Here is a 10,158-nt window from a genome sequence, read left to right as displayed (position 1 = left end):
AAGAGGCGTGCTAGCGAATGGAGTATTCATTAGGATAATTTTTAATATGGCAAGAATGATGTACTTAGTAACGTTTTAATGAGATACTTAGTGATATTTTATTTTGTGTTAGTTATAACTTTACATGACGTGTGAGAATGTAGAATCGTACTTCTTTGACACACATAAAAAAGATTCTGAAATAAATACATATGTGAACCAAATAACAGCATTGAAAGCAACGTACTCCAGTAAGTACAAGCGTACACGAAAATATTTTTCCCAGGCCCAAAAATGGGGTACAAAATATTTACCCTGAAGCGTGGCAACACTAAACACATTTGTCACGTCTATGTTATCTTATGTCTGTCTGTCACGTGGTTGATAGGGTAATGGCGAGAACCGCTCAGAATTTTAACAAGCACCTTCACCTTATTATACGCGAAAAAAAAAGCCGAAATAAGAATTTCAATTTTCATGAGAACACGTACGCGAGTAAATGTTTATTATAATAAAATAATGAATTATTTATTAGGTTTTGTTTATTTCGCTTTCATTTGTTTTTGGGAGATGTATGTTTTATGCCTCTATTGGTAGAAGTTTATTACGTTGCAGATATTAGGCGTTTTGATTGACCACGTAGTAGGTATAAAGTCAGGTTTCGAAACTTTTAACATTAATTCTTTGCATAGAGATATTTATTGATTAGATTCAATTTTTCCATAATATTAACACTTTTTGACAGTCTAACCGGATTCAGCTGAGTACCAGTGCTTTACAAGAAGCGACTGCCTATCTGACCTCTTCAACCCAGTTACCTGGGCAACCCGATACCCCTTGGTTAGACTGGTGTCAGACTTACTGGCTTCTGACTACCCGAACGACTGCCAAGGATGTTCAATGACAGCCGGGACCTACAGTTTAACGTGCCATCCGAAACACAGTCATTGGTGTCTAAGATATACTTAGAAAGTACATACAAACTTAGAAAAGTTGCATTGGTACTTGCCTGACCTGGAATCGAACCCGCGCCCTCATACTCGAGAGGTTGGTTCTTTGCCCACTAGGCCACCACGACTTATATCAAGTAACTTACACTTGTAGCAAGTATTTACCTATTATAAAATAAAAACCGTCAGTTGCAGTTACCTATCAAAAAGCCTGACCAAAACAACTAAACCATTTAAAATATTATTGCAACTGAACCTTAAATTTTCCAAGTGTCGGTGTAAAACGGGATTGGTTTAATATATAATAATATGAAATAAGTTAATTGTGACTGCAAACCGCTACGTCCACTTTACTAGTTGTTAATTTTAACTTTAATTAAAAATAATTTCTCTTCGCTAGTGGACAGCTCTGATGTGCGAAGCAAGGAATAGAATTGTGAAACAAGGAGTAGGATTATTTAAAAAAAACATGTGCCTATTGCACTTAGAACATTTTTCGTAATGGATGGAATACTTGGAGAAAGATTAACACCAAAATAAATATGTATTAAGAACTCCTCTTTCTGGGAAGTCGATTAAAAAGATCTCGATTGATTTTATAGAAGATGATCTGGCTGGAACGATTGTCAGTTATCAGATGATATAGTTGAAGAAGACGACATTCATAAATAAAGCTGGTATAAGGGAAGGCACTACTGAAAATCATTTTTTACATACAGTTCAGTCGTCATAGATGTACAGATATTTTAGTTCAATTGATATGGACAAGTAAACACATACATACAAACATACATGTACCTTTTTACTCCAGCTAATATATTCTTATCCATTTAATTTCACGTTCCAAGTTCGTAGTAATTAATGTTTCGCGGTAACAAAGTATCCATTTAAACGTAACTGGTGGTTTTAATTTCCAACGAAATGTTTGTATCTTACGTTTCTGGGACGAGTGCTGAAAAAGACTGATTAGAGTGTTCTTAGTATTTATTGTTCTTAGTTATAGAGAAGGTTTATTTTTTATAGATTTATACATTCTAGTACTACCACACTAAAACTTTTATTATTTAACATATTTTATTGTCTCTTATTGCGTAACGTCGTTTTTTTTATGAATCAGGATGAATTGAAAGCACTTTTTTAGAATCTAATGTTTGTTGAGTTCTTATGAACATAAAACGATTTGTTTTGGCTACAAAGAGTAACTTTTGACGTTTATTCTATGGAATTAATATAAAGATTGCAAAAACACTCTATTCTTTTTAGAGGAACCGCGCTTAAGTTGTTGAGATTCGACGATCGTAGCCCGTTGTAGCGTCGTAGCCAGTTCGTAGCATACCAGCGTAGTAGCTTTGGTCGGTCCACAAGAGATTTTTTTTATCAGTCAACAAAATTAAACTTCAATTAGTCTATAAAGATTATGGGTGTTAAATATGATCAGTTCAGGATCAGATTTAAATAGAAAATCTTTGTTGAGCTGTATGTTAAAGATCAGCAAAGCCACTTTACTAAAAGTATTTTAATGCTATGAATATATTAATGTGGGAAATATCACGGAAACGATGAACGAGAAGTGTAATGGGCCCTGAAATGTCCGAGGCTATAAAAGTTTAATAAATCAAAGAATAATGAGTCTGTCAGTGTCTGTTGTAAATCTAAAATCAACGTGACATGATTTTAATTTAAACCTGTTGATAAACATTATTTATGACTATTTTAATTATACTATTTTTATGCGTGGATCTTAAACAATCTTTACTTTTGTAATAAATTATGTTTTAACATAAAACACTATTTTGTAACAAAGAATTATTATCCTTATTATCAAAATACTCATTTAAATGGCTTAAACTCGTACATTATTTAACCAATATTGAATCCTTACTATCCAGGGCATTACTTTTGTTTTCTGAGACTAACGCAAATATTAAAAGAATGTAATTGAAACGTTCGGGATTAAATAATATTAATATAACCGCGATAAAATCCGTAAAACTAGTTTTATGTCAAAACTTTTGTAAAAGATTCTTCGTAACAGCATCAAAGTTTAGGTATACTTGCACAAATTGTACAAGCAAGTTATTTTTAAGGCAACCTGTAATTATTCTTAATGAAACGAACGTTGTAACGGAACCTTTAATTGAATTGAAGAGGAACAGATAATTAGTGGAGAAATACTTAAATGTCCGCCCGTTGGTAATTAAGAGTGGAAAAAATCTCAGCGACGGGCTCTTCTCGTGAGTTTATTTCTTTTATTTCCTGGTCTGTGTACAAATTGTCGTGCTCTAATAAATTGTATGGCTATATTTTTTGAAAATTATTTAGAATTTTCCAGCCACCTATTTTACCCTATTTGTGTTAATCAATAAGTACAGCGAGATAAAAAACTAGAACTGATAGTCGTCCTTAGTAAATGAGTAATCTAACACTGAAATAATTTTGCAAATCCAACCAGTAATTCCTGAGATTATTGTTTTGAAGAAAACCAACCCACAAACAAACTCCAACTTTATAATGTTGGTATTCCTATATTAGAAAATAATTATGTTTTCTATGGATAAATCTATCAAAGTGGGTGTTATTATGGAATTGAAATCCAATAGATGCATGAAGTTGAGAATTGCATCATAGAGCTTCTGCTTGTATTAAAAGTTATTAAAAAATAAATGTCTGGTCCCTCGTAAAAGGTTAACTGTAGGATTTTCTCAGAATTATAAATACCAGCAACTAAGTCAACAAAAAATATCATAAATGAGAAAGAGTTTTTATTCCATTTCCTTCTAGAATAAATATTAAACACATATTAAGTAAACAGCAAGTTTTCAATTACTAGCTTCAAAATTACTTAGAACTTTTCATAAATAGTATAAAATAAAGTTTTCACATTCCTCCTTCATAAACTCGGGGCGAGTCAACAACTTAGTTTCTTGTTTCGTAGAAAATAACTTCAGAACTACGTGGAAACTGAAATTTTAACAGCTCTAAGTTATGTTTTATAAATAATATGAAATTTTGAATTAAAACCGAGACCAGTTGGAGAACAATTTTTGAATTCTCTGCTTCATTCTTTCGATTTTTTTTCTGCAATGAATTTATTTATTTTAGTTATAATGTAAATAAGTTTTGTAAATAATTCGTTTGTTTTACTTATAAATAGTGTTTTTTTTTTTGTTTTACTAGGATAGTTTTATTTGTGTATTGTAATGTAAATATGGAAATATCTATGCAAAGGAATTCTTGTCAAAAATTAAGTATTGTGTAAATAGAAAACGTTGAAAAATATGCAAAGAGGAGGAATTATTTATTCCCTTTAATAAAATAAAAAGATCTATTTTTGCAACATTTCCACAAAGGAAAAACTAAATGCAACGAAACTCTTATCTCAAGCCAAGTTTTATTTTGAAGGCAGTTATAATAGTTTTAACGACCCCCAAGACTATATAAAGGTTTAAATAAACTGACATAACTGCACAATTCTGAAGCTGAATGGCTCCCGGCAGGTGCATTGTGCAACCGTGGTAGATAATGCTCAATGCTCATACCTACAGAACGCCTTTCAATGCGCTCTTGTGATTTCAAATAGCGTTATAATAAGGAAGTTTAATGGTTATCATAATTTTTATGGTATTTTTATAAAGCACGCGAAGTACGGTATGAATGTTAAGGAGTCACGTTGATAAATGTTTTCAAGTTACTGCTATTGTTGAGAGTGAAGTAAATGGAGGTGCAATGAATTGTGAGGATTGTAAAGATGGCAACTTCTAACTGGGAATTGTTACTGGATAAGAATTTTTTTTTGTAAAATATATTACTTCAAAAGAACACACGAAAACAGTAACAGGATGGAACTAATAGGAGTCAGCAGTTGAGTCTAGTTAATTTTGTTTAGTTCCATAATATTGACGAGCACTTCAACTTGTCAATTACACAATATACAATCTTCTTGTAACTCATCTACAAGCACGGCTGCTAATAAATACGCCCCTATCGTAACACAAGTATTCGAAGCAACTAAAGATACCACTTCTCGATTTCCACACAACAAATTCCGACACCATTCACCGCCTTCCCAGCGTATGGTACACCGTTCCACTTTCGTGCATAAAATTCGAGCGCTCATAAATTCAAAGGCGTCAACTCCTATATACGCTTCAAAGCGTATTTCCTTAGTAAACCGCTCTATCTTGACTCGACTCGGCTCGAGAACATCATGTCGGGAATACGTATCCGTATCTACGCTGGGTATAATGTTTGGCCCGTTGTATTAAATGTAGGTATGTTGCTGTCAAAGTTTTGTTAGGATTTTTTTTTTGTTAAAGAGTGTATTTGGGAATTCAAAGAGCGAGTATTGAGAAATATTTTTATGGTCTTTTGAGACCTTTAGGGGTAAAAAATATAGAGTTTTTGTCACCTCAATATTCCGTTTTCCATAGATAATGTTGTCAAATCCAGCGTGTATTGCCTCTTTTGTTTCCTCCGCATGAAAAGTTGAGGCATGTATTCCTAATTCTGCATTCTACAGTGTATCTACATTCTTTGTTCCTTCTACTGCGGATTTGTTATCCCAGAATAACTTTACGCTAACAACAATTCCAAAATAATTATCCTTTATCAACAATTTTCATTTCGCAGCTCCACAGTGCAGGCACATGTTGTGCACAGGACAATAGATGTCGCTGTAGGTTGAATGTACGCCATTATCTGGGATATAATTTCTGTGCCCCCGCCCCACTCGCGGTTTGCCGGCTCCCAGTAATTAAGCCCAGTATGCTGCATGTAAGCCTGATTTTATTGTACCATTTATATTTATGTATTTTACATTTCATTTTAGGATGAATTCTATGGTTTTTCAAAGCACGCAGACAGAATTGTGTTGCTGGGGAGATTGTTCCAACACTTCTTACCAGCAAATGCACATAAGAAGTGTTGAAGGGAGGGTTGGGAACTGTCTTTTGTAAATTTGACATTTTAAAAGTGCTGATTTTCAGCGAACTTTGAATAAAAGACTTTTGTTTTTGATTCAGCAATGAGGTGTTTTCAGAAGTGGACGGATCAAAACAAGAAGTTCCGGTAAATTTATTTACGGAGTAGCCAAACTTCAAGGAGGAAAATTTACACCACCTTTCAAATTTCAACAGAAATTTTCCATGTAACACTTTTAGATTTATTATTCTCCAGGGATTTTTTACTGATTAATAAAAACAGTATTAAATCCCACGTTAAACTTTCTTCTAGAACATTAAGGCTATTTAGCCGACAAAAACCCCGACCTCTAACAAAAAGCTAATCTAGATATTCTCCTGAATAATGTTTGTACCTAATTGAAGCTATAGACCGGGATGTCTGTATAGAGACCGACGTAATTAATCTCAGTTTGGCCGGTAATCCATCTTTTAGTGGGATTCGATAGAAGGGAGGAACTATTCATCTAATACGACCCTAAATTTATCTGTACGTCAGGTGACTGAAATTACATCTTCGGATTATAACGTAATCTGGTGGCGCAAATTATCTTTAATTTGGGGAAGGTAATGAGCACGTGATGCAAGGTACCGTTTACGTGACGTTGGCGATAAGGAAAGGTGGTTTAGAGGCGGGAACTACAGATAACCAGGTTATGGTTGTAAATGGATAGAAAATTACGGGTGATATTACCCATGATGATGTGGAGGATCGACATAATGTAGTTTGTTATTCACATGATGGTAACACTTAAGAACAGCTTAAACCTTTTGGGTTATATGATCTCAATTGCGAAGAATATTCAGTTAAAACTTTTAGATCAATAGAAACGGTCAGTAAAGACAATATTATTAACATTTCTTAAGCAATTGTGGTTGCAGCCAATTTCCTCAAAGCATTGTTCGACAAAACAACGTCTTGTCCAGAGGCATGAATTAATACGTAGACGCGTAATATCTTCAGGCCATTCATTACAGACGCTTCCGCCTGCGTGCCGGTGTATGGGAAGCTTATCAAGTGATTGATTGCGCTGATACTAAGAGCCAGGATCTATGTTACAACGTTCGTAATGTCTAGGAAGTTCAAGGTTTTATTTAAAAGATCAAAATAAGACACTAAACAAGTAGAGTACGTTAAAATTAATAAAGTTAAGAGAAATTAAGATAATAAAGAAAAAAATAGAAAAAGATAAAACCAGTAAACGTATGTAAATAAAATAAAGGAATCGTTCTGTAGATTTTGGGATCCAAATTTATAAAAAAGCCTGACAGTACAAAAACAGATGGACACAAGGACGAAACTTAACCAATACCCACAAGAATGGGGTTTCTAAGAAATAACAAATAGAAGATCCCATTCTAGGATAAGTTGAAATAGATCTTGTATGAAAGAAAGAATCTAGAAACACGCTCATAACTGAAGGGAAATCATAAAAATGAAATAATATAAGCCGAGGGTTTGCTAAACAACAAGAGTTTGTTTATATTTTCTGAGGGTTTCACCAAAATATTGGCGGCCCGAGGGAGTTGAGAGTTTTTGAGAGTTGACCTTTTTGGAATAGTTTTTGTTTCTAACTTATTTGAATATTCATTAGGCGTTAAAGGTATACCAATTATAATAAATACTTTATTTTCAATAATTTATGGTGATTAGTCCTTATAATTTTCATCAATTAATCACATATTTGATTTCAAAATACAGGACTCTGCTGATAGAAAGACATAGGATAGCACAAAAGTAAAACCACAAGACAAAAGACAACCAACACTGTCTACAATGCTGGTGGCACTCCCAATATAAAAGAGAAGGAATATATTTAATAAATACGGGTCTCGTTTACAAGGCAAACAACTCATCAGCCGTGCAAACAGCGAGCTCTTCCCGAAGTGTTTTTATGCAACATTCTGAAATTGTGAATTTTTAGATGTGGAATAGAACTTGACGTCTTTTTGTGATCAGCGCAGCAATATTCAATTTTGAATTCGTAGAAAGATATTTTATATATTCGGGCTTAAATATTATACAACTCATTTTATGACCACATACTAGCAAGTTTTCCTTATGCAAACCACTAAATCAAATCACTTCCACCCATTAAACCTACAATTTTGCTTAACCAGGCAATTAGCCAGCCACGATAATCAATAACGTGACTAAGCCATGTCCTTATCGATTAACATTTAAAAACAAAAAGTCTTGAGCAATTAAGCGTGAAATGGGGTCACGTCACATCAACGTGAGACATTGAAGCGCCGTATCGGAACAAAGGGTAAAAATATCAGAAGGATTAGGTGTAAGGACCATTGAAAATATTCAAACTAAAAATCTATTAAGTATAAAAAAAAAAAAACAAACAAGTCAAACAACATCTTGGGGAAAGAAAACGTCTCGAGAAAACCTCGACTATATATATCTAGTCTGAAATCACTAACCCGCATTGAGCAAGCGTGGTGATTAAAGCTTAATGCTTCTCCGTGTGAGAGGAGATTTGTGCCCAGCAGTGGGACGATAAAAAGGCTGTGAAGAAGCAAGTCACATCAGTCAATACTAAATAGTCATAAATAAAGTCTGCAAAAGATCTTGGCTCATTTATAAGGATTTATGGGACACGTTCTAAAGTTACTGTTCTAAAAATAGAGGATGTGAAAGCAGTTATTAATAACTTACTTTCAAAGATCGCAATATTTAAAAAATATATAGATATAATGAAAGCTTATGTAATATGTAAGTTTTACAAGATGAAGAAGAAATTACATCTCTCTTTATTTAACTTACCTTGTCATCAAGTTTAACTTCTGCAAAAATCTAGTTAGTTGCTCTGGGAACTTCCCCGGAGAAGGGATTTAATATATCTGCAGCCAAGTTCTCTTATGATAATAGACTTTTGGAGTGCACTCAGTTGGAAATGGTTTTAGAAAATGTTGGCATTGTCTTCAGAATAACTGTTCAAAACTTTGAGTTTGGGATTAAGTATTATTTCGATCTTTAAATGGCATTGCTGTCTTTGAACTGCAAACGTGTCTTCGAACCAACATTTATTAAAACCTAGGAATAAAGTTTGAGTTTGAAACTGAAATGTCTGTAGTAGTTATTAGTGCAAATGACCCCTAGGTATTTCGTAAAGCAGTATTTGATTTGAGTACCTAAAGGAAGAAATTGAAGTAATTCATCACAAGCTCTGAACTGACTCCTTGAAGCTATTAAGCACTGTAACGAAGTACTTTTTCAAATGCCAAACATTCATAGACTACCCAAACAAAACTAGCAGTCACTAACAACATTCCACCCGAAACACATTTCTCATGCACAACAAAAATATTAAGAGAGCACATCATTTACCAAACAATGTTCGTAGGTACGTCTGCTAAACGTACATACATCAACGTCTCCCTCGTCTCTTCGCTCCATTACACTACTAATCGTATGAGATTCCACGTTGATGCCTCTAATTAATAGCTTACATACAACCGTCCCTTCAAGATGTCTTAAATGGTACCGAGAATTAAATTCAGCTGCTACCCGTAGGTGAACGTTAATTAAACTGCTGAATTAGATTTTATAGTATGTGCTTCTAGGTGTTTTGTTGAGATTAGTTTGGTTGATTATTTTATTTCAGCCCATTTTCAATTGGAAACTTGTTTTTTAGTTATAAATTCTAGAAGAAATCTTTAATTTAGAATATTATTATCAGAAGATACAGACTTACCTAATTATATAATTTGTGTTCTCTTAATGATCCCAAATCCTATTTAAAGAGGCTGTTACCTTTTCAGACGATAATTTGAAAAAAGTGTTACTTTAAAAAAGCGCCATCTATTGTCATCTTTACTAACTTTTTTGTAGAGCAGCATGTTGAGAGATAGCCGCCCGCCCTTTTCTCGGCATTGTATGGGCGGGCGGAAAACCAGCATAGATACTTAGTAACGCGCTTTATAAGTAGCTTTCACTAAAACACCACAGATGTCTCTGTGTCCAAACAAAACTAATTGAATCAAAATCTTTTAACTTTGTTTAACTGTATTTTTACAAACTATTTACGCAACTTGCTTTATCTATATAATATATGTAGTTAAATTTCAATATACATGAAACCATTAAACTGTCTTATTTCAATGACAAATTGACAAGTTTGTCAATATTTCAAGTGATCGGAAGAATGATGCAACTTATTTTTGCAATATATACTTCATTTGGACACCTTGGATTCAAAATACTGAAGCTTAAAGTTAAACTTAGTTCCTTGTAATACCATAGTTACTTTTTATCTGCA

This window comes from Helicoverpa armigera, chromosome 8, assembly GCF_030705265.1.
Source record: "Helicoverpa armigera isolate CAAS_96S chromosome 8, ASM3070526v1, whole genome shotgun sequence".
Lineage (NCBI taxonomy): Eukaryota > Metazoa > Arthropoda > Insecta > Lepidoptera > Noctuidae > Helicoverpa > Helicoverpa armigera.
The sequence above is the reverse complement of the archived record's forward strand: the minus strand, read 5'-3'. Positions refer to the sequence as shown.